Consider the following 26,905-nt stretch of genomic DNA (forward strand, 5'->3'; position numbering starts at 1 on the left):
AAAAATTCGATTAAATTGATGCCGGAATTTGGTTGCTTGGCAATGGCGTACCAATGGGCCAGCAGACGTTTCATTGTCGATGAAACTGCGGCTTGACGCCTTTCTTGCTTGGTGGTGTTAATCATCGGCATTGGTGAGTAAATCTGCCAAGCCAAGTCTCGCCGAATCCTGTTGGAAAGTCTCGGCGCCGAGCACAATAACTTTCTGTACCGAAATTCTCGTCGGTTGTCCATCCTCGTTAAAACCTTGGAGGGTGATATAGCCGACGTGATTATCGTAATAACGAGCCTGAATCATGTTGGTTTCAAATGGCTGATTATCGGCTGGGTGTACTACGACCGATTTACCATCCCAAAAGATGAGGACTTGGTATAGTGATGAAGGAATGCAACTGGTTTGGTGGATCCAATCGCGGTCAAGTAATGTGTTATAGTCAGTCTTGGAGTCAATTATAAAGAATGCCGTCATGTGGTGACGACCGGCAATGCTGACTTCCAACGGGAGCACTCATTTGGTCTGAGACTTGTCGCCGATGAAGCTGCTCATAGTTATACCTGACGGGATGAGCTCGTTATCAGAACGACGTAAGGCCTTCATGACGGACATCGGCATAATGTTAACTGTGGCTCCACAGTCGACAAATACTTTAGAAATGGGAAATCCTTCGATATGAGATATGACGTATAACGGCTTTAGATGTTAGAGATTAACCAAGGGGGAACGGGGAAATAATTCGGCCAAGCTGCCTTAAGGTTGTCCCCATTTCAGACTTCCCTATCGTCGTCGTTTGAGACGAAATCCACTTGTGTTGCTTCCTCAGCAACTACGTCCCCGTCCAAGAAATTTGACTGATAGGTACTTGGTTGGAACTCAGCTGGTAGGACGTGGACATACTGATCTCCATATGTTCGAGGACCAAGGGACCCATTGGATCGTGGTCGTCGTTTTCCGCAGAAATAACCATAGTATCAGTTGGCGGAGCATCCTTAATCGAACTTTGGAGTGCCTCGGTGTGAACCAGCATCTGAAGCGTGTTGTCTGAGTCTACCTTATTTTGGCTGTTTTCCTCGACCATGTTTACTGTCGAAGATTTATTTTAGTCCTGCCCTATACGAGCTCATTCTTCATAGGCGATACGGGCGTTCCTCGTGTCTAGATATGCATCCAACCGCGCTACTCTTTTTCCCTCATCGGCTGTGAGGCCGAAGATAGATACAGCCGAGAAAACTTCAAAATGATATCACAAGTGCTGAAGGTCTTCGAGAGAAAAGGGTAATTCGGCGGCGTCAATATCCGTGTAGGGATCGACCTCAAAACCAAGGACCCGAGCCTCCCATATATGTTTGAATCTAGCTTTTATCGCTGGGTCGGAAGTTTTCTGGATAATTTGCTCGGCATCAGGGCAGGTTAGTGCTAGGTCGAGGGCTTCCCGACACGCCTTGGGTAGTCCATACAAGTCATTGGCGGAATATTTCTTATGAAACTCTCGCATGTACTCCAAGGAGTCACCGAGGAATGGAGGGTGTAGATTGCGTCGTATTTTGATGAACGGCTCGAGCGGTGGTAACGGAGAAAGTTTCCTTTCGGCCTCTTGTCTAAAATGCTCGAGACGAGCTCTCGTCTCCCCAAGCTGGAGAAGAAGCTTGATACGTTTCTCAGACTCTTCAATAGTGGTCTCAAAGTCAGGAGCCGCTACTTTTTTCCCTTCGAGTAACTCAGTCATGATAGTCGGGGCTGGCCACTCACTAATGCTTTCCACGACCTCTTTTGGTTGCCACCGGTTGGCAGGGTTGGCCTGCGCTTCTCGTCGTCGAGCTATGCAATCTATCCGTTGGCGACGACGTTTTTGAGATTTAGACAACGCCGTATATAGGCCAGTCGGAGAATTGTAACTGTACCAGCGTTGATCCAATATCCTGGGTGGTTTAAACGTTTTTCGATCGGCTGGTGAGCCCGACTTGCTGGCATTGCGCGAGTAATAATCCTCGTTATAGAAAGGTATGTCAAAGTTAAGACGCTACCTAACCGGGGCCTGGTCTTTTGGTCATACCTGTGGGCCGAGTCTCTCAAACACTTGGCGTCGTGGACCGTTACCAAATCCCTTTGGCGATGTTGTAGAGGTCGTAGATGGTGGGCCTAAAGTTAGTGTCGAAGACGTCTTCTTCCTAGGTTCGACTGGTGGCCCCGAGCGTTCTGTTGGTGGTGCATTTGAAAACAAATCAATCTTCAGTCGTGGTTGACCATTCTGTTTATGGACATGCTGCACTGGGTCGTATTCGGCCTTCCCTTTTCCTTTATTTTTAGGGAGATGAGCCTCCACCATACCAATTGTTGTTGAGGGGAAAAGATTGACGTCGACTGCCATCTGCTTCTCCAGGAATTTTAACTTTCCTTTCTCGATCAACTTTGAATTATGTCTCGGAATACAACACAATTATTGGTTGCATGCTTATTAGAATTATGATACTTGCAGTATATCTTGCCTTTCAATTCGTCGGCCTTAGGGATAGTGTGCCCGGGCCGAAGTTTGATGATTTTTGCTACCAATAATTGATCGAAAATTGCATCGGCCTTGGTGATATCGAAAGTGTATACTTTTGATATTTTACTCATTTCCTCGGCGGTCGAATGGGTCTTGGTGTCTTTGGAACTCACTTGAGCTAACGCCTTGCGGACATAAGGTTTATCTATTACTATCTCGGCCGCGTTCACACTAGCATACTGAGGATCCTCGTTTTCAGCCAATGCATAGCTAACTGTGGGATTCTTATACAACGTTCCCCGGGATTGTGACTTTGACATCTTCTCTTCTCGGAGCAAATAATCGTACTGCTCAACGTGTTGAGCAAGTTCGTACATATCTCGAATATTCGCCCCCAGAAACTTTTTTTTGTATTCCACGTCCAAACCGTTTAGGGCGATCCTGACGAATTCCACTTCGGGGAGAGGTACTCAACACCAATTCCTGGCCAACTTAAACCTTGTTAGGTATTCCATTGGAGATTCGTCGGACGCTTAAGCCATCCTGGCCAACGATGATACGGACATTTCCATCCCCGATCGATAGAATTGTTCATGGAATTTCTCGACTAATTTTTCCCAACTCTGTACGGAGTTGGGTGGGAGATTTATGTACCAAGCGAAAGCTGAGCCTGTCAGTGAAAAATTAAACAACCGTAATTTATAGAAGTCGTTATTGACGTCTCCACACTGCACCGTGAACCAAGCCACATGTTCTAATGAGGATAAAGACGATTCTCCGACGAAAAGACTGAAATTAGGGATCTTGAAACCTCGCGGGTATTCAAACCTCTCTACATAAGCCGGGTATGGATGGATGAATTTTGGAAACTTTGGTCCCTTCTTTAGGGTCGAGTCAATCATTCTCTGGACCTCGGTCATGTTTACGGAAGCGGCTTCTTCTCCCTGGCTTGGTCCATCAGATCTATTGCACGGTCCACCTCTTTTATCTAAGTTGATTGGTTGTGGTCGGGCGGACCCTTTCTCGGCTTGTACTGGAACATTCGTAGAAAGCTGCCGAGGTTGGCCGACCTGGCCATCTTCAAAGGCTTTACTAACAAATAGTTCAAGCATCCTGGTCTGTGTGTCGTTGTTACTTCGTATTGTGTCTAGTAAATCATTCATCTTTTGACCAATCGACTGCTCGACCTGTCGATACTGTTCATCGAGTCGTCTCCAAAGAAACAACCTAGTTGGTGGATCAGAACCCTCCCCACTTCTGAGTTGCGAGGTTGTCCGCCGAGATAGACTTCATTCTCTCGGAGTGTCGCGCTTGTGGCCTCGGGCGGCGCAACAATGATCGGATTTTTTGCCGGGTGCAAATCCTGCCTAAGGCCTTGCACTGGTAAGTCAGCTGTTGACTTTCCCATGATTGTTTTCTTCTTTACAGACCGTGTCTCAATGGTCATGAACTCCAAAGGTCTAGCACAATGGTCCCACTGGGCGTGCCAAAATGTTGACTCTAAAAATTACAAAACCTACGTGGCGCGCAGGCCAAGTAACTAATAAGCTAACTACGTCATTCGGCCGATGAGTAAAATTCGTTGATGTCACGTTGAGCGCGTTATTGACTTCTTTATCTTGCGACTGCGACTGACGAATGAACACTCTCGGTCTTTGGGTTCTAGAGCCTGAAGACAAGGCTACTAATTATGCGAAGTTCACAAATTGTCGGCGCCCGATTCGGTCATTGTGATTATATTCGTAAGAGTATAGGCACGTCAAATCGACACCAAACTATATGGACACAGGTACTCAAATGTGATGTATGTCTTGATAGTGAATGTAGTTCGGCCGTCGGAATGCCGAACTCTGAAACTCACTTGTGAGTATCCATTCATAAAGTCACTTGGCGTCCAGTACGTCGAATAACGCAATTCGTAACACCTTACTACGCCGAGAGGGCTAGCAAGGTGACCTCTACCAACAAGGGTTCGAAAACCCTTGTCGGCCGAGACTTAGATAAGTAACCAGTCGGCCTCGACGCAGTGCTGTTTATCCAAACTGAAGGTGTTTCTCGGTCGGCTGATTCTGCGGCAACAGTGCTGTTTATCCAAACTGAAGGTATTCACCGAGTGCCTCCACAGTGCTGTTTATCCAAACTGAAGGTGTGTCGGCAGAAAAAGAAAAGGAAAAATCTCAAGGTATATGAGAGGCTTTGCACAGGGCAATTGTATGTTGAATTGAAGGTCATTCTTTGTTGCATGATTTCTTGTATTTATAGCACCCGTTCCTTGAAACCGAATCACGCCCTTATCTGGATTGGGAGTCCTTGTCCCGTTCCAACTTTACTTCGAACAAACCCACTCCCATTAGGATTTCGAACTTTCCCCTCTTCCGAGGCTTTATTCTTCGCTGACCGGGAATCCTGGTTGCACCAGGACTTCCTCGACCTTTTTGTTTATTTGGATTATTCCTTCTTAGGATAGGATTCGACCGACCCTGCTAACTGGCCCGGAATCTATCAAGCAACCTATAGTAGTTGACATAGCTTTGGGGCGAGCCCAACCGTATGCTCGGCCCAACAATATTATTTTGGGCCCAAACAAACACTTAAAGAAATTGAATGGTATATATATTTATTAAGTAGCTTTAAATTTATTATTGTAGTGCATATAGGCGATGAAAATAAGTGAATAAGGGTTAGGCGATGAATATCAATATTTCATCGCCTAACCCTTATGTACTTATTTTTTATTTATTTTTATATTTTATATTGTCAAACTAAATTATTTTTTATTTTTTATCATTTTCTTTTCACGGCGAATACACATTTGGTCGTCTAAACCTTATTTATATTTTAAAATAAAATTATTTTCTTTTTTATTATTTATAAAAATTATTTTTATAAATTTTGTGCAACGAACCAATATTTCGTCGCACAAAATCCTTAAATTTGGATGGGTGCCAAAAATGGGACGCGGGAATTTTTTTTAAAAAACTTTGTGCGACCAACACTTCGTTACGCAGAACTTTAAAAATTTGGGCAGGCACCAAAAATAGGACATGGGAAATTTTTTTAAGACTTTGCACGACCAATATTTTGTCGTGCAAAGTGATACGGTTTTTAAAACTAAGATAACTCCTCCACCATTTTCTCAATGTTTTTCTCTACTCTTACCTCCCCTCTCTCTTTCCCTCTCCCAAAATCCGACCCTCTCTCTCACACTCACTCCTCTCTCTTAATCTCTCTTCTCTCTCTTCACTATCTCTCACTCTCACTGACTCTCTCATCTCTCTCTCACTATCTCCTCTAATTTTCTCACACTCACTCCTCGCTCTCATTCTCACTCACTCTCAATCTTGCCAAAAGGTATATTCTCCCCAAATTTAGTTTTTTTTTCCATTAATATGTATTTTTGGAGTTAGTTTTGAGTTTGGTGCGGGGTTTGGCGTCAAGTATAGGGTGAGGAGTGGAGTTTGGGGTCAGATTTGGGGTATACCAATTTTAGGGGAGATTGTGCCAATTTTTTGGTATTATTTTATCTTATTTTTTTTGTTATTTGACCATATTTGTTTTCTTTGTAGGGAATCGTCAAGACTTTGACGGCTAAAGTTGAGGATTAGGACGCTTTCGAACCATATCCCTGCCACTACCACCACAATAGACTTGTATTAGGATTTTATATTATTGTACTTTGTTAATTTATGTGTACATTTTGAATATAATTTGATTACTATTTTTCATGTGTAATTTTATTTTGAATATGTCAATTTAAATTAAAGTAATTAAAAAAATAAAATCATACAATTAAATTAAATTCAAAAAGTAAAAATTCAAAAAATCTTGCTTTACCAAATATTTTGTTGCGCAAACAATTAATATAAGAGAAATAATAAAACAAAAAATAAAAAAACCTTGTGCGATAAAATATTTCGTCTCGCAAAATATTAAATTAATTATTTTAATTAAAAAAATTAAAAAACAAAAATATTTTTGAGACGAAGTATTTCATCGTCCCTATCTTCATGAGCTTTGCGCGACGAACCATTCGCGACCAAAATTTCGTTGCGCAAGGTTTTACGAGACAAAATTGTACTTTGCGCAACAAACTTATTTCGTCGCGCAAAGTGTTTTTTGTAGTAGTGAAGATGTGTTAAGTTTGCACGAGGATGACCTATTCTTTAGTTGTGGCCACATTTGGTTGTTTATGAAAATTTATGTGTCATACAGTGATGGAATGTGTGATAAACTAAGTAACATGTTATGAATTCATATGAATATTTGTAACACCTTATGAGCATTTATGAAACTAATACCTGAGAGACTTACTTAAGCTAGAAACTACAATATAGTTACAAAAGTCCCTACAAAATGTACAGATCGTTAAGTTGTAAATATATACGAAGGGAGATTTCAGGCTAAGTATTCTTGGGTACGTTGTGAGCACCTTGACGTACTCGTGCTTCGTGTGCTTATCACCATCTTTGACGATATCACCCACGTGTGAGGGAAAAAATGCAGTCTCAATCATATCCTGACCAAACCTGATGATTATACGAATGAAATTTCTCAAACCCATCATATAAAGCGGAATCACACTTCTCTTAGAGCTGCTTTGTCGCTCATGAAGTGATTGCCCACGATGTACATCTTCCTCCTCTTTTAGAACTAGTTTATCATACTTACACTTTTGGCTATGTATTTAGCATTTGTACTTGGTCGATTAGTACAACACCTCGTTAAGCTGTTGTTATAATACAACCAATGTGGATTCTTGTCGAGGCACTTTTAATAACACACAATGATGGAGCATGAGTTGGTAGAAAATTTGCTCTTTGCTTCTACAATTTGATCGGTTGGATCATCGGAATCATCATCATTCTCGCAAAGCCATGACATGCGTGGTTTCCATGGTTGTCGCTAAAGAGAGTGTTGGCTACTAAATTGTTCTTGCTTCCTTTTATAGATGATCAATATAGATGGCATTAAATGCCACACCAACCAAAAATGGATGGAAACGACGGATACATAAGGGTATGTTGTATGTATATGATGGCTTATGAATAGTTGTGTAAAGCTGTCAGGTAGTCTATCTACAACTAGTTTGTCATCAGTATTCCTTAAAATTGGTTACCCTTTTTGTGTAACTATATTAAGAATGTATTGTAGATGAAGTAAGTGTTACCTAATGAATTGTCCTTGGTTTCCATTTATGGATGATCAATTTAGATGTCATTTAATGCGACACCAACAAAAACCGGATAAAGATGACGGATTTACGATTGCCTATTGTAGGTATATGATGGCTTGTAAACAGTTGTGTAAGGTTGTCAGGAAGTCAGTTTACAACTACTTGTTCATCAATAATCTTTCCAAATCCTAAACTTTTTACTGTAATAACATTAAGAACGTGTTGTGGTGGCAACAAAATGTTGAGTATGTATACAGTCAGATTTAATAAGCCAAACAATTGAAGATTTTGCATGTCTGTGTTTACAGGCACTTATGAAGACTTATGTCTGCCCTTGGGCAGTCTTGTCACTTTGGTCCTTCTAGTCGCAGAAAATAAATTTTCAAAGACAAAAGTGAGTAAAAAAAGTCAGTAGTACAAAAATATATCACCACTCCCACATCCAATGTTGAAGAAAGCGTGCAAACATTTGTGTTCCAAAAGCCATGTACTCATCTCACTCCTACATCTAATCTTAAAGACATTCTACAAACATTTACATTCTAAAAAACATGTACTCATCTTACTTCTATATCCAATCTTAAAGACATTCTACAAACATTTGTGTTAAAAAAAAAAAAAACATGAACTAATCCCACTCAAACACAAAGATACTTAGGTGAAGCATTACCATAACCAAAGATCTCGTCTACATTTACATCATGAATTGCTTGATCATTCGGTAGCACAAGTTGGGCATAAAACATAAAAGAATTAACCCCTTTGTGCACATCAAGTTTCTTCCTTAATTCCACTTTCTCCTTACTGTACGTGTAGCCATTGAATTTGTCTATCAGTTTAATTGCATTCAAGTATTTCATGTGGTCAATGCTGGCAAGCAACCTCGTTGCATCGGTTTTTAAATCTTGGTTTGCCTTTTGAACAATACTCAACTCATACGAATACGTTCGATTCTCCCAACGAGCTCAAGGTGTATACTCTTCCAAAATAAAAGACACTGTGTTGAGTTATATTTACCTGAAAATAAGCACTTGGAATGACACATACGTAGCATCACTTTTCTGAAGATGTGGCTGCTTTTCCCACAGTTTGATTCTTTGGCATGGGTTGTATTCACGGTGATTGGATGTTGAGGTTTGGAGTTGGGTGTAGGACAGACATAATTGGGATTGAGAGTATTAAAGACGACTGGATTTGTTTTGGCAGGTGAGGTATTAATTGGAGGAGAAGTTATGGATGTTGGTGTATTTAAGAGGATTTGAGATGGAGTTTTGGGTGCTGTTGGTTTATTCAATATGATTGGAGGCGAATTGGGTGTTGTTGCCATGATCGCAAGGACTCAGCCTATTGCACCAGAGTAGAGTGATGGTGGCACTTTGCTCCATTTGATACAACTTCACCCGAAGCTGGTGAGTCCATGACTGGACGTTTAACGTAACAGTATTCGGATCAACCTTACTCCGGCCCTAGAAAACTATGGTCCCACACTTAAAAATGTGGTTAGACCTGTGGTAGTGGTGGATGGGTCAGGAATATAGGCCGTTCGGCTTGGACCAGTGGCGCAAATGGAGGAGTCAAAACAAAATGCAGTCAGTGGGCCGTACAGAGGGATGGCCTTCTGTGAAGATTGGTACACTTGATAGACTAACACATGGGCATTAGGCTAAATAGGAGGCGTATTGGCAACTCACATTCACACTAGCACTTCCTGCAAAGCACAATCCTTGATTATTGCTAAGCATCTTATTTGATTTTTAGATGACTAAAGAACTTTGGGTTCTTAATTAGTTATATTATTATAACGAATAAATTTCAAGTCTTCTATTGCATTTGATACCTAACAATATTTACCTTCAATCAATGAGGCAAATATGAAAAATTAAAAGGCTTCTTTACGAAGATATTTCGCTTTCATGATTTCCACCCACCGGGTTGTCATTATCCTGAATTACTTTCCAAGCTTAGCCAAAAAAGCCATATTGAGGTGATTATATTTCCTAATCCTCAATCCCCCATGGGATTTAGGAACATAGACATCATCCCAGGCAACCGGGGAGAAATTTGACTTCTTATTCCAAGGGAAATGTTTACTCTCTATCAATAGCATTGGTTATCTGAGGTGGGCACTTAAATCAAGCCATAGTACGATTAGGCATCCCAACCAGGCTAGACTTAATGAGGATATGTCTCCCACCTTTAGAAAGAGAGTTTTATTTCTAGCCAGCTAATTTATTTTGAATTTTGAGAAAAAGCTTTGTAGCATTAACGTGATCTTTCCAGAAAATGATGTTATGAATGCCTAAATATCTTCAGTTGCTTTATGGTGGATATGCATAATGTTGACAATATCAACCCATTTTTCCCTTGTTCGCTCTAAACTCGTTCTTCTATTTTATTTTAGAAAAAAATGACAGAAGCATATATGCATGCTTGACCGAACCCAGATTACGACTTTTCAGTGTGTGTGTGTGTGTGTATCCCTTCTATACCTAATTCTCAAGCCAAATCAAATTCCCAAATTCCCCGATATATGTATGGTAATTCAATTCTCAAAGGAAAAGGTAAAACGATTGTTATGGCAGTGAAGGACACCTTCTACCTATCCCACGGATCGCTGACGCTGAGCATCGACGAGTCACTTCCGGCCAGAAAATTCCTCCAATCGTGGAAAGAAACGGTGTATTCTCAAAAACCCACCTCCATCCTCATCATCTCTGGCCACTAGGACAGCGTCGTCACCTCCGTCAACTTCATTTTCAGCTGCTACGGCCCCATCTACGACTTCTACGGCTTCCCCAAATCCATGTACGAGCTCAGGTACCCCGTGTTGGAAATTCAAATAAAAACAGGCTGTAAAAGGTTGCTTCTAGCTGTTAGTTTCTTTACAGGTTGTATCCACACATGCTGCAACTACAAAGACTAAAGTTTCCTCCATGTGCTAGCTGAAATGGCGATGAAAGACAGCAAGTGTGCTGCCATGTGATGTGCTAGCAGGAAGACAGCAGTGTGCTGCTGTGTATTAGCCGAAAGAGTGTTGATTGCAAGCTGGAAAGATAGCTGCATATGTGTGCTAGACTGTCCAAAGTTCTTGCATGTGTTTTAAAGGGTGTAAAGATGTTAAACACCCCATTCATTGCATGTGTTGTTGCATTGTTTATCAATTTCTGTTTTGTATAAATAGGCCATCTTGCTAAGCTTTATAGCATCCCATCCAAATCCCATTTCCATTCTCATTTTCAGCTTGTAAGCTTTAAGAGTTGTAAACTCTTCTAATATTTCAAAGTGTTTGTTATCACCAAGCTTGCTACTTCTTTCATATATCAAAGTCCAAGTGTTTTACCAAAGCTTGTTGCTTCCTTCCTTTCTCTATTTCTTTGTCCAATTTTATTGAGAGTGAAAGTGAGAGGTGTGATAGAGTTTGTAAACTTATCACCCACATATTTTGGTATTGAGTTAGTAAACTCTTGTGAATACCAACAATTGGTATCAGAGCCAGAATACCATTCTGGCAAGTGGAGTAGCTATGGCGTCCAATTTAGTGCAACTCCAAGTTCCCACATTGAAGAAAGAAAATTATGAAAGATGGTGCATCCAATTCAAAGCATTGTTTGGATCACAGGAGCTATGGGAAGTTGTCAGTAGTGGGTATGTTGTACCCACTGCCGAGCAAGAAGCCGTATATACTGCGGATCAAAGGAACACTCTCAAGGACTTACGAAAGAAGGACCAAAAGACGCTGTATCTTCTATACCAGGGTTTGGAAGATTCAACGTTCGAGAAGGTTGCAGAAGCAACAACGAGCAAGCAAGTATGGGATACACTCAGTACAATCTACAAAGGAGTAGATCGAGTCAAGAAAATGAGGTTACAGTCACTTCGAGCAGATTTTGAAACTGCTCACACGAATGAAGGGGAGAGCATCTCCGACTATCACTCAAGGCTCATTGTGATAGTAAATCAGATGAGGAGAAATGGCGAGAGACTCGATGAAGTACGAGTTGTGGAGAAGATACTCCGGTCACTCACATCTAAGTTTGAGCATGTGGTGACTGCCATTGAGGAATCCAAGGATTTGGAGGTGATGAGCGCAGAGGAGCTACTAGGATCCCTCCTAGTTCATGAGCAACGCATTCAGAAGAATGCAAACCCCACAACGCTAGAGCAAGCTTTGGAGTCAAAGTTGAATATTGACAAACCAAATGGAGGTCGTGGGCAGTGGAACTCACGTCGTGGGAGTTCATCTAACCGTAGCCGAGGACGAGCTCGAGGAAGAGGTCGAGGTTATGCACAAAATCGAGGTCAGTCTCAAGAGTGGAGATCTACTCGAGGAAAGGCGCATATCCAATGTCACAATTGCAAGCAATATGGACATTATGCCAATGAATGTTCACATAAAAATGGTGAGCATGTCAACATGGCAGAATCAAGTGGAAATACTGATGAAGAACTTACAGTCTTGCTAGCACACCATGATTCCAGTAGCCAACAAGATGTTTGGTATTTGGACTCTGGTGCAAGCAATCACATGTGTGGAAAGAAGGAGTTTTTTGCCGAACTAAAAGATGGGGCCTATGGATCTGTAAGTCTTGGTGACTCCTCAAAGTTGCCAGTTGAAGGCAAAGGGAAGATCAAGATCATCCAGAAGGATGGTAAAGAAGAATACATCTCCGATACCTACTACATACCAGGTATGAAGAGCAACATTCTAAGCATTGGTCAACTGCTCCAGAAAGGGTACATTATACATATGGAGAATATATTTCTCACTCTCATAAATGCAAGGAGAAAACTTATTGCACGTGTTCAAATGTCAAAGAACCGAATGTTCCCGTTGAAGTTGAACACAAAGATTGGGAGTTGCAACATCGGTGTGATGGAAGATGAGTCATGGAAATGGCATCTTCGATTTGGCCATCTTCATTTCAATGGCCTAAAGTTGTTGTCAAGTGGAGGAATGGTTCGTGGTTTACCCCAGATTGAAGCCACACGCCAAGTATGTGAAGGTTGTGTGCTTGGCAAGCAAGCACGACTATCGTTCCCTGTTGGTGATACATGGAGAGCAAAGGCACCACTGCAGTTGGTGCACACAGATATATGTGGTTCATTGGATCCCATGTCTTATGAAGGTAATAGGTATTTTATTACCTTCATTGATGATTTCAGTAGAAAGACTTGGGTCTATTTTCTCAAGGAGAAGTCAGCTGCCCTAAAAATTTTTAAGGAGTTCAAGGCACTCACAGAGGCTGAAAGTAACTACAAGCTTGTGGCTGTGAGATCAGATAGAGGTGGAGAGTACACCTCCAATGCTTTCCAAGCATACTGCAAGGAGCAAGGAATTAGGCATCAACTTACTGCTGCTTATACCCCACAGCAAAATGGGATAGCCGAAAGAAAGAATCGAACCATCCTTGACATGACAAGGTCCATGCTTAAGGAGAAGAATTTGCCAAAAAGAGTTATGGGCAGAAGATGTAGCTTGTTCGATTTATTTGTTGAATCGATGTCCAACAAAGAGTGTCAAGAGGATGACACCACAAGAGGCTTGGAGTGGATACAAGCCGAATGTTACACACCTAAGAATTTTTGGGTGTGTTGCATATGCTCAAGTTCCAGAAGCCAACCGCGTCAAGCAGCTATTGACATCGTCAAGCTTTGGCTGCGTCAACGTGGACACCAAGCGGGGGCTCCACCACAAGAAATTTTTTGGGGAGCTAGTCACACAAGACAACTAGAGTTCCGAACGAATCATGGGTTGACACCTGTCTCTTTTGTTTTCTGATAAGAAAAATGCCAATTAAAATATTTTACCAAACAAAATTTCTGAATTATCCCTATCACACCAATCATCAACACCGCGTACACACACCAATCCAGCTCCATTGCCGACCAACGATTTTGTCGGTGAATCTCTTCTCTCTCTACCTATTTTTCTTTCTCATCTTCTTTCTATTTCTCTATTATTTTTTTGACATGGAAGCTGATGGATGTTCAGCGATAACTCCCTCAGAGGGTGTCGCAAACTGCCAATCTAATAGCTGGTTAAGTGGTCAGATTCTCGTGTTCTTCTCCGGCGAGAAAATGAAGATAAAAAAAAGGAAAATATGAGAAAGAAAGAGAAAGAGCAACAAAGACGTGATAGAAGGGAGGAATAGGTGGGGCGGAGGGTTCAAGATCCTACAAGGATGTCATTTAATAAAAGATAATATTCTAGGTGTCAGATTGCAATAGGCATGAAACTCCAGCTGTCTTGTGTGCCAGGCTTGTCGAAAATTTTCTCCATTGACCATGACTCATGAGTCTTACCCATGTTGATGCACCCAAAGGTAGACATCCCAGTTTGCCAGCTGTCAGTCATCGGGGAGGGGCACTTCCTATCACTATAACTTGGGGAAGGTGCTGGCCCCACTAAAAGACGAGGGCGTTGTTAGAGCAACTCTACCCAAAGGAGTAGCCCAATGGACCCGTGACTAAATATGACCTAATAGCCCTAGCAATTATCTTCAGCCCCTGCGGGCGATTGCGCATGAGGGGGGTCTAAGCAAGATGCCCAACTCGAATCGGGGCCCGAGAGCCCGAGGTGAAGGTGATGCAACGTTGACATCAGGGTGAAGATGCATGGATTTTTCGGTCGGGGAGGAGCTTGGAGTCTCAGTTTTGGTCATCGTACATCATCTCGTATAGGGTTTGGAACTGGGTCGGTCGAGTCAGAGACTGATTTGACCCGGCGAGTTGTGGCGGCGGTGGTTAAGGAGAAGGAGGGGAGAAGAGGGGCTTGGAGGGCGAGGAGGTAGGGGAATAGAGTATGGAGAGGGATCTTGATGGCAAGAAGGAGAGGGTTTGACTAGAGATGAAGCCCTGTTTGATGATGGTGGAGACCTCCCTCGATTTCAATACGTTCTCGACTGCCATTGGAGCTCTGAGAGCTCGGTGGGGGAATTAAGTGAATGGGAAAGAAAACCCAAAAGTGGGATTTTTGTGGGGATGCAAGGATTGAAAGAAAGATGGGTTCTTGGAGGATTGGAGTGAGAGAAAATGAGGGGAAAGGAGACAATCAAAGAAAGAAGTGAAATTTTCTAGGAAAGTACTAAGAGCGAGGGGGAAAGTAATAAAGAATGTTTTCTCGGGAAGTAAAATATTTTGTATTATTTTATAAAATAAAAAATACTAATATTTTATTGTTTATTGTCATGGCTATTGAGTTTAGGGGTGGAGATGCAAAAGGCAATTACTGTTCACTGGGTGGATTCAATATTGAATTAGCCTAGGAGGCCTTTGCAATGCTGGAGTGGCATCAGGCAGACTTGGGGCAATGAGGATGACCAAGAACAATGAGGTCTTCCCTTGGGCTCATGAGTTTGATATGTGGCTCAAGAGGGCTCTTTTGGAAGGAAGGTACGAGGACGTGAACCAGTGGGCAAAGAAGGCGCTGCATGCGAAAACAGCTCACCTTTGGCCAGACCACCTTTACCCTTTGCATGTGGTGATGGGGGTTGCTGGTTCGTACGCAAACGCTAACACTACAAGAAAATATGGATTAAGTGACCGAATTTTTTATGGCGCGTGAAAATTCAGCACATATAGGTAAAACAAGTGACGCTTTTTTAAAAATCGTCACTTTAAGATTTTTGGAGGACACCAAAATATTTTGCGTCACTTATACTTTTGGATTTGCCACAAAAAAGTGGGCAGGAAAGTTTACCGCCAAACGAAATTTAATAAGTGACGCAATGTTAAATTCATCACATAAGAAGAGGGAAGGCCACCTGGCCATTCCTCACATATAATATTGAATTAAAAATAAAAAATATAGATGCAATTATCAAAACCCCCAAGTAACAAAACCTATCCATTTATTTTCATTTCTTCCCAGTCTTCCGCACCGTTTCGTCTACTCCTTCACTCTAACTTCGACGACTAGCTACTTGGTGGTTGCCAGCAAAGGCGACTACCACCTCTCATTTGTCTCCCTCCCTCAGCCATTCTCCCACCCTTTGATTCTCGTTCACTAACTCTCTTATCTCTCTGACATAACAATATCACATTGGGGAAGGAGAAGTTCAATTTTTTTCTCAAGTTCTTTCAGTTGACAACAAGGTACTTTGTTTCTCTATATTTCTTTAATTGTTTTTGGATTTTTTTTTTCTTTAATTGTTCTCCAGATTCTGATTTTCTTTCGCTAAAGATCCTATTGTTGGTGAATTGTTCTATGCTTCAGGGAGAGTTATACTAGCAGCGAGTTTTCTGCTCCAGTCTTGATTCTTCTTTACTCTTTGGAGTCAAAATTTTGGTCTTCGTGGTTAGTATATGTTTTTATATTTTTTCTTAGTCCCCTGAATAAGTGTTATCTTTTTGTTTTTTGTTTTTGTTCAAATGTTGGAAGTCTATAACCATTAAGTTGCGTGTTGTCTTTCTTGAGAGAGGTGTTATCAAGAGTCAAGACTAGGTCCGCCTTGAAAAATTTTGGGTAGGGCCTACAATAATCTTAGTGCCCTTTGTTACTAGCTACTTGCGCTGGGAATTCTTTAGATGTGTACTTTCTTGTGTTTTGGCTGGCTGAAAAGGGATAAATATAAGAAATGATTAAAACTACTTACATCCCTCCAGTAGAGCTCCGCAAATCACTCGTAGCATTCTCTGGAGTGAGTCCTAGACTTTTATAGACCAGGAAAATATAGTTTGACTAGGACAATACCTGAAAATCCTAGAATTTAAAAGACTAAAGTTTGTTTCAAAACATGAATTATCAATATTGTGTCCTTTGGAGTGATCCTAAAATACTTGATTATGTTTGTAAACCTATTTTTAGAAATATATGTAGAAGTATTGATATCAGCAAAAGTTCTTAATTTCTAAATAGATTTTATGTCTTTGCTGTGGTATATGCAAGGTTCTAAAAAGCCCTAGGCGCCTAGGTGGATTTAGGTAAATTTATTATATATCGTGTAAATAAGTAGAGATTACATAAAGTACATGTATCCAACAAGCTTACAATTTGAAAACACATTAACCATGTAATCAATCTGAGTGTTTTTGGATGATACATGTATCCAACAAGGCAACAAGTATCCATCAAGCTTACTTACAAAGTTACAAGTTACAATCAAAATGAATGTTCTTGGATAATACTTGTATGCAATAAGCATCCAACAAACTTCTGTTTTAAAAGCACATTGTTGTTGAGCATATAATCAAAATGAGAGTTCTTACATGATACATGTATCCAACAAAAGACTATAAATGATCTCGGAAAAATGCTCAACTCCATCCAACAACTAAGACTATAAATGATCTCGGGAAAATGCTCAACTACCCCTCTTAGTCTTTCCTATGAGATGAAAAAAGAGAAACAAAACGGAAAGCTGTATAATTCAGAACAACTAACAAATCATAATCCCAAATAACGCAAAATCCAGCGGAGCACGCATCATTAGATGCCTAAGGACACGTTACATCACAAGGCCTCATTGAATTAGAGAGAGACCACAAAAGTAAAAAAAGCAGATGTTTTAAGTTGATAATGGCAAAAAGCTCAGAATGAAGTCATGCACTTGACCAACCTATACTGACTAAATGAATTTTCGAGAACCTAAAATTAAACCTTCAGTGAACTTATTACACGATATGGAGTGATTGATGCATTTGCACTGCCACCACCACCTCCTCCGCCACCTCCCCCACCACCACCTGCACCTCCGCAAGGAAAGAGGGTGAAGTGGGTGAAGGATCCCTTACCTCCTCCTCCAAATGATGCACTTGCACCTCATCCACCACCTCCTCCACCAACACCTCCTCCATCATCACCTGCACCTTCGCCAACAAACACTAACCCAGGTAAGAAAGGTGGTTACAATTATTTACTTTTTCCTTATTAACATAGTTTTAAACAACACATTACATTGATTAGGGATACGTATATTTTTCTAGAGACAGATTTTGATTTTTTTTGCAAGAAAGATGACTCGTGGAAAGTCATGTGGGAAAGGCGTCCATGATATTTTGGAGGCCAATAGCGGGCTAAAGATGCCAATCATCTTTGATTTTAAACATCAAGTTCCAAGTGATCCAGTTGTGTCAGGTTTTTTCACGTTCAAGATAAGGAATATTGTTCGGACTTGTTCACCGGTTTGCTATGAGAGATGGTTTAAGGTCCAAGCTTCAGAAAAAAAGAAACTGCAAGAGAACTTGCTTGTGAGTTTTGAATTTAATTCAATTTATTCATTGTAATTTCAAGCACTCACTTGCATATATTTATGTTTAACAATAGGTATTATTTGTTGTGGACTTATCCCATCCGAAGATCATTGAATACGTTGACAAGAAGATGGCAAAGTTGTACTCTCAGTTTAGGCACCGGTTGCATCTACACTACTTGTCATGTGGAACACCTGCGAGAGGACGAGCTAAGCTTCCAGATGATATCATATGGAATGGGAGACCAAAGAGTCATTGGGATTGGTTATGTGATAATGTTTACAATACTACTCTTTTTGGTATGTATTCTATACAATCTTTTCTAGTATAAATCCAAGTTAGAAACCAATTCTTTCAACATGAAGACTTCTTGTCATGTTCTACAAATTCAATTTTTATAGTCAGAACCTCTAACCTTTTATGCTTCATTTTCATTTTGGTTGTCATCTGCTTAATTTTCCAATGTGAAATTGTGACTTGTCATGTTCTTCGAGCACAGTGTTTCTAGTTATAACTCTTGCATTCTAGCTCTTACCTTATATGCTTCTTCATTTTCATTTTAGTTGTATGCTAGTTAATCCTTACAAAGTGAAATGCATAGACATTTTTCGTGTTCGTTCTTTAAATTCAGTGTTTATGGCTAAAATTTCTGCATCTTGGCTTTGTTACTTTTTGTTTCGTATTTTCCCTTTATATATTGAGATTTTCCCTGCCTTGTAGTTGGTGGCTTTATTCATCTGATTTGTTCTTATGGAACTCATCTGCTTAGTGTGATTTTGCAGGCCACCGATTAGTGTTTCAACTGTTTGTTTTAAATGAATTTTGTTTCTTTGACTGTGATTAAGATCTCATGTTGTTTGTCTATAACATTTATATTTTGTTAGGAAAGGATTTATGTATCTTAGCCTACTTGGCTATACTGCCACACACTTTTGTACTTGTAATTTTCAAATCTGCTCAAACACCTATTTAATTAGGTTAGAATTAGGAATATGGCAAAGGTAATATAACCTCTGTTTCTGTGGAAATTTTAAGTTTGGTTTGAATGTATTTTTCATAGATTGATTGAATGTACAAGGGGGGATATATAATGAGGTAGAAGATTACAAGCAACCCTACCTTGGCAAATCCTACTAACCCGGTAAACCCTAAAGTTGTCACTCCTTAAATTAATGGAGTGCAGCAAGTAGCTAGCACACAACTATCAACAAGTCATCTAGATGTCAATCTTCCTCAAATTAAGGGATTAGACTTAATAAAGAATCTTATGGAAAGAGGAAACATAAAATCTGGCAGCATCAGCCACCGCATATCGTCTAATATCCATATGTAGCATTAGTATGCAGCATCAGTCATGTGTAGCATAAGTCACCCCATATCGTCTAATAATTAGTCAGTATACAACATCAATCACCCCATATGTATGCAGCATCAGTCACCCCATATGTATACTGCATTAGTCACCTCATATGTATGCATCATCAGTCGTATGCAGCATTAGTCCTTAGCTTGTGATGTTTCTAATATTGTTGACCGAGAGAATATAGAAGGTGAGGTGAAATAGCCCTCTAAGGTGAATGAATATGTACAACTGAAATACATGACGTTATAGATGACAAGTTTGAGAGCTTGGAACTTTCCAAATTGTACACGTGTAGCTAACTAAATCTTCTTTTGTATGTCATGTACCAAATGTGTAATGTAGGAGCTTTCAAAGCAAAATGTTGATAATAGGAAGAAACAGAAGTATCACCACAAAGGAGGGGTAAGGCCATTTATCCAACATGCTAGGAAGGCCAAGATGGTAATGAAATTCAATTACTTATTATACTCATTATGGAATTTACATATTCTAATGTATGATTCTGCATGATTGAGCAGAAGGGAGATCCATTATCTGTGATTGACAATTGGGGGGCTTTCCATAAAGACAAGAACGGTCAGTGGATAAATAATGTTGCCCGGGACAAATGTGTAAGTTATCATTTGTGTCATTTTAAGGGAGATGGAGATTAAAAAAATCAAATTTGACATGATACAACTTAGGAAACACAAATAAAGTGAACATGCAAGATTGAATTAAAAAAAAAAAACTTAATATAACTAGCTAGAAGCTGAAAGGTTACCTAACATACATTCAAACAGAAACTGCTTTAATGGTTATACGTTGTATGTTGCCTAATCCTATGTAAAACACATTGAATCATAAACTACAAAATCATATGTAAAGACAATTTATATCCAATGGTTTGCTTCTACATCAGTTCAGGATCACATCCAAGTATTTAAGTGGTGTTTTCTTAAGCATATTAATTGTGGCTGATTTGTATGAAACAAAAGAAACTTATTTGTTTGTATTTTAATATGAAAGGATAACATGAAGAAAAAGAAGGATGAAGTTAGGGAGAAGCTAATCCAAGAAGCGCCTAAGGGTACTATATTCGATTCCATACAAGTACCATTGGAAGATGAATTTGGAATCATGGCTGAGAACCTTGGAAGGGAGGGAAAATCTGTTAACGGTGTAGGCCTTTTCCCTTGTACGGATACGTTTACTTTCTATCCGTTTACTTTTGTTTCTTCTATGGCTTCAAGTTCTGAGTTAACTGATATGAGAGATCAGATCAAGATTCTATCAGATGGTTTCCTCAAATTGCAACAGGAAAATGAACAATTGAGAGCTCGGTTGGATTTACAAAATGATGATGAAACCTTGGCATAAAAAATTAAGGCTTTTTGGCTGCAAGTCAGGGGCAAACCAGCAACAACTCGAAGGAATCTGATGGTAATAACTCATCTAGTGAAAATGTTTATCCTGAACTGGAAGAACATGACTCGGAAGAAGAATGATTTCAATAGTTATGTCTTTTGTTATTAGTTAAGTATGCACATGGTAGACCTTTTTGTTAGCACCTCAATGTGTCTTAGATTTTTCTTTTGTTAATTAGTACCTTAAACGGTCCATGTATAGGCCTTGGTACCCTTCTTCACAAATTGCTATTATTAAGATAGGCCACCATGGGTTTGATTGATTTTGGGATGTTTATGTTATTTTGTTGGATGTATAGTTGTTGAACATATTCGAACTTATGTGGTTTAATTGTTGATTAATGAAAATGGGAAGTATAACCTTATAATTGTTATGAGTTGCTATTCTAGATTACGAAACACAAATAAGTAATGAATTCCTCAAATATTATTCCTAAATAGTTATTTGATTATAACATATGTGACTGTTGATCCTAAAAATTATAAAGCCTACGTGGCGCACAGGTCGAGTAACTAATGAGCTAACTACGTCATTCGGTTGATGCGGGGCCTGTCAACTCGTCACCTGAGCTCATCCGAGGAGTAAAATATGTTGATGTTGCATTGAGCGCGTTGCTGACTTCTTGATCTTGCGATTACGGTTGAGGAAGGAACAAGTTTCGGCCTTCGGATTCTCAAGCCTGAAGACAAGGCTACTAGTTCTGCAAAGTTCACGAATTGTCGGCGCCAGATTCGGTCACAGTGATTATATTCGTAAGAGTATAAGCACATCGAATCGACATCAGATTGTATGGACACAAGTACTCAAAGCATATGTATGTCTTGATGGTAAATGTGGTTCGGCCGTCAGAATGCTGAACTCTGAAACTCACTTGTGAGTATCCAATCATAAAATTACACAGCGTTCAATGCGCCGAATGTCGTAACTCTTAACACCTTACTTCGTCGAGAAGGCTAATAAGATGACATCTGTCAATAAGGATTCGGAAACCTTTCTTGACCGAGACTTGGATAGGAAACCAGTCGGCCTCGACGCATTGCTATTTATCCAAACTAAAGGTGTTTCTCGGTCGGCTGATTCTACAGCAACAGTGCTGTTTATCCAAACTGAAGATGTTCGCTAGTTGCCTTCACAGTGTTGTTTATCCAAACTGAAGATGTGTTGGCGAAAAAGAAAGTAAAAAATCTCAAGATGTTTGAGAGGTTTGCGCAAGGCAATTGTGTGTTGAATTGGAGGGCCTTGAATAATGCAATCTGCTCTCTATTTATAGCAACAAACCCTCCTTACAATCAAGTTGAAACCACACTCGGATTAGGACTCCTCATTCTAATCCGACTCTATCTCGACCAATCCTACTCTTATTAGGACTTTGAACTCACCCCACTTTTCAGGCCGTATTTCCAGCCGAGAACCCATATTGCATTAGGACTCGATCACTTTCACTGAGCAGCCTTAGACCACTAGGCAGCCCATAGTACATTTGGAAAAGCTTTGGGCTGAACACAAACCTACACTCGGCCCATTATTATTTTGGGCCCAAACAGCGACATAAGCCGCTTCACCCATCAAAAGAATATGTGGCGATTTCAGCATCACTTAGTGTAATTATATAATTCTGGGATCATATTGAGTGACCCAAAAAAATCACTTATAAGTCGAATTTTGTATTTTGTGACGCTAATTTCATCACATATTAGAATAATAAGTGACGGAAGAAGCGTCACATAAAAGAAAAATATGTGGCAACTCCAATATTCGTCACTTAAACTATTGGTGACGCTGTATAGGTGACGCTAATTGTGACGCTGAAATTTCGTCACATATAGTCAAATGTGAGGATTTTTCATATTTATGTGACGAATGTTGATTGTCACAAAAGCCATGTTTTCTTGTAGTGTAAGCAAAGTCACGAAAGCTAGGACCATGGTGCTGTTTCGTACGCAGCCTACCAGTTTACATCACCTTGAATTTGAACTACCAGCTGTCGCTGATTAACTATATATCTCAATAAAATTGCTGTTATATTATGATTTCGTAGAATGATATTACGTTGTGAATGAATTCATCGAATGTGTATTAGTGAATGTTGTATTAAGGACTAATGAGAGATTGTTTTCTTGGTTTTATGGTGAATATGGCTTAATTTGCTGCAAAAAATCCATCAATCTAAAACTGCAAAAACAAACTAACTGCATGTATAATTACATGGAACTTGTGATATGGTCCGCTTTAGTGTGTAGTTATGATCACTCTCTAATGATAAATAAAATCAGGGACGGAACCAGATTTCTATAGTGGGGCGGGATGCTCGATTGAATTTTTCGTTCGCATGGATAAACAGAACCAAATCTTCAACTATCCCCTAAAACTAAGATATAACATGTATGATTTAAAAATATTTTTGGAGTACAAATTACGCTTATAAAGAGTGCAAAATAAAAATTTTAGAGTACAAATAACAATTTTTTTTAATAACCAGAAATGGGTTAATTATGGTCCCATATCCAAGAAATGGCCCATGATGAAGTTTATAACCAGAAGTGGCCCATTGAGACGAATATTGACCAATCGGCTGATAGACAGAAACCAGCCAATTAATTGATTCATGCTTCATATTTAATAATCATAATTTATCAAATCAGGAATGAAAATCCACGTCGAAAGTGGTAACTCAATATCTAAAGTCGATTTACCATTTTTTAGATTTGTAAGACAAGAACGGACTTCGTTAGTAGATCTAACTAAATAAAAGTTACAATTATGTGTGTGTTAAATTTGAGGAAATAAAAAAAAAATATTGAGTGGAATTAAAATGGACTTTTTTATGAATAGAATAAGAAGAGATAATGTAAATAGGAAAATGCTGGGGAAAATTATGTTTTTAGGCCATATTTCGTAGTTCACATGATGTGTCGGTTGATAATTTGATTCTTTCTTTAATGATTTAGAAAAGGAATCCAACTATCAACTGGCATATCATTTGATCTACAAAATATGGTTCAAAGTAGATAGTCTCTCTTGTAAGATTTTTTATTGGGCTTACATCTATTTAGGATTCCTAATTGATTAAGAATACAAGATAGAAAGGAATATTTGATTATCCCGTAAATATATAATAATAGGGAATATCTTTTTTGTTAGGCCATGGAATCTGAAGGTGCTAAAGATATGTATTAGGGTCTCCTTTATGGGCAAGAAACCTAATATTCTCACCTATAAATATAAGGCTTAGGTCCCCACTCTTATGGATGTATACTAGCTGAAATATATAGATGAGGGATGAACTCACAATATTAGACGCACGTCCGGATAATAGAACCATATAGGTCTGGTGCAACAAACTTGTCAACAATGTTGTAGGCTAATCGAGGTAACAATGGACAGAAAATAGCTTGTAAAATAACAATAAAGGAATGACAGCATGCATACATATTAAGAATATGAAAAATTGAGGGCAGCAACAGATTGTCAAGTACCTTCTACATTGACCAAGTAAAACATCCAAAAATAGGATATGTGATTGGACGAATCACGGCTGCCTTCTTTTCTTAGTTATGTAAGTTGTAACCTCCCACCCTCCTTCTCACCCTTCAATTCTCCAATCAATCTTAGAAGCCACCTCCTCTCAATTCTCATGCATGCAATCAGTTTTTCCCCTTATTATCGACCTTCACCACACCACCTCTCCATTTTTGAACCGCTCCCCATTCTACAATGGAGGAGCGGGGCTCACCTGCTGCGGCAGCAGGCGACGATGACGGAAACGAGGACCCTCCCCAGTCAGAGATGCAGTTAGTACTCCACCCACCATCACCTCCCTTCCCCGGAGCAGGAACCTACGTAGTCCAAATCCCCAAAGACCAGATCTACCGCGTGCCACCCCCTGAAAATGCCTTAATTGTTGAACGTCACCGGAACCCCGAAAACAAGAAGAAGTCCCCATGCTGTACCATTCGTTGCTTGATTATAGGAGCAATTATGATTTCTCTGTGCCTCATACTTTCCATAACATTGCTTTCATTGTCCCTCACTGTGAAACCTAAAGAGCCTAAATTTTCAATTACGAACGTGTACGTGAAGAACCCTAAATCAAAATCCTATACTGGCAAGAATTCACATCCAGGCTATGAAGTTTCCTTGAAAGTGAATAATCCAAATGGACATGGCATAAACTACGAAGGTAGTGAAGGGGCTTCCCTTTTGTTCAAGGAAAAAAGCATTGGCAAAGGAAAATTTTCATTAAAGAAACAAAAAAAAGATAGTTCTGCCAATGTAAAGCTTGTTCTCGACGGATCGAAAGGAGCTTTGCCTCGTGAGGTTGAGAAGAGTATGGAAAATACTGATTCGAAGGTGCATCTGCCTTTCACTTTGAAAATGGACCTTTCGGTGAAGGTGAAAGGATTCATCAAGACATGGAAATTGGAGACAGAAGTTGAATGCCAATTCAAGGTGAGTACATTGGGGAAGGGTACAAAGGTCCTACAGCAAAAATGTGAAGCTAAATTTAAGGGCTAAGAATTTGGTAATCGTGGTAAAGGTGGTGGTGATGTATTTTCCTTTTTAATTTTCTGTCAATTGTTCTTTGCGGGTTTTAATGGTTGCATGGTGATATTAATGGATTACCATTTTAATTTTTTTAATCAGAAATTCCTATGTTTCTATTGTTAATTGGTACCTTTTGTATGTTCGTTTTGCCTTTTAATTCTTGTATTTCAATAATATATCCTTTTTTTTTACGTACGAATAACAAAACGCTTATAAACCTACCAATACTGTTCAAATTGTGACAAGAAATTTTTTTATACAAATTGGAAGACTAATTACTGCAAGCGTCCAAGCACAGCAACTATGCTGTGTGCAATAATATTGTTCAAACTGTGACAAGAAAAATCTCTTACAAACTGAAGCCAACAAATTGGAAGTCAAATGTGAATCACGGTCGACCATGTTCATGGTCAATACACACACACACACACACATTGGGTACATTACTTTAATGCCCAGAAATTTGATGTGGAGTGAATTTGCACAGATCCTTTTAGCTTTTCTTGTCAAACTTTTATTTATTTAACATGCTCTTTAGATCAATTTTCATTAGGTTAGACTTTTGGGATATTTGGTATTAAAGTCTGAGTTGTTGAAGATCAAAGTACAAATGGTTTTACCTCATCTCAAGCTAGGTTTGTTCAAGTATATGCATTTTACATTTAAATTTTTTTACGCATTATGACTAGTGAAATGCCTAGTCGATTTCTGCATGTATTTTACACTTGAGCTGGCACACAATTTAAAAAAGCCCACATAGGTTGGACTGACACTTTTTATTCGAGAACGAGTTCTTCACCATTGATTTTTTAGATTGCTTTTACATTTTGACAAGTGTCTTATATATGGTGTACTTGTTGGTTGCAAATAGAAGATTTTTGGTTTATTAGGGTTGGGTTGAGAATTTTTTTCTTTGGTTATAAAGACCAAATTTTGTAGAGAGTGTTTTAAGCTCCCCAAGCCTCCTCTACGTGTTCTTCACAAACCCTAGTTGCAAATATCTTTTTCATGCATTAAATTCTGTGCTAACTGACCTACATTATTTTTGAAAAAAGTTCACATTGTTCATGGTCTTAATCTTATTTTCAAATCTTCATATAGACCTTGTTTGGATTCTCAATTAGTTTCTTCCTTTCGGCTGTTTGATTGAAGAAACCGACTTGTCAAATTTTGATTTCATAGCTGCGTATCATCTTTCATATCTTCAAATCATTTGCACGGTTCATGTTTCGTGTTGGTGCCACAAAGAAATGAGCTGAAGAAGTGTAACTGTCTCTTTGTGAAGACCAAAGACTACTCCACCTAGTGCAATATAAGGTTACACACAAGCTGTTCTTTAGAATAGGTCTAAGAATTGAGCTTGTTGTGGTTAACTTGTATGAACCTTATTGTACACTTGTTGATTGGACTCCCTGGAGTCCCCAGTTTTTTAACCTAGTTAAGGATTTTTCCAGTCAAAACTTGTTGTGTACACTGCTCCTTAACTTGCCTGCATATCTAGTTATTGATACTACACGCTGTCTTTATTGTTTGCTTAATGAATTGTTATGTGAATGTTTTAAAATTTGTGAGTCCATCTAAGTAGACTTTGACTAGCTGGAAGTACTAGTCATTTAGGTTTAGTCTTGGAATTTTGATTTCATATCTGACAAACTTGTATCTTGTTGACTAGCTCATCTGACTAGTCTACTGTGAAATATTTAACTTGTATTTGTGGGATATTCCACCTAGTATCAATTTCATC

The 26,905-nt window shown here is 39.4% G+C and overlaps 1 long non-coding RNA gene and 2 pseudogenes across 1 annotated transcript; all 3 read left to right on the top strand.

The window, feature by feature from the left end:
* Positions 1 to 10,185: 10,185 nt before the first annotated feature.
* Positions 10,186 to 22,583, top strand: LOC137725121 (extradiol ring-cleavage dioxygenase-like; annotated as a pseudogene).
* Positions 17,352 to 20,399, top strand: LOC137719347 (uncharacterized). Its single transcript, XR_011066388.1, has 4 exons — positions 17,352 to 17,843; positions 17,953 to 18,145; positions 19,552 to 19,820; positions 20,218 to 20,399. It is a non-coding gene; the product is annotated as an uncharacterized lncRNA (long non-coding RNA).
* Positions 22,584 to 24,152: 1,569 nt separating the features above from the next.
* LOC137738032 (NDR1/HIN1-like protein 13) lies at positions 24,153 to 25,345 on the top strand (annotated as a pseudogene).
* Positions 25,346 to 26,905: the final 1,560 nt, after the last annotated feature.

Source organism: Pyrus communis, chromosome 1 (genome assembly GCF_963583255.1).
Source record: "Pyrus communis chromosome 1, drPyrComm1.1, whole genome shotgun sequence".
NCBI lineage: Eukaryota > Viridiplantae > Streptophyta > Magnoliopsida > Rosales > Rosaceae > Pyrus > Pyrus communis.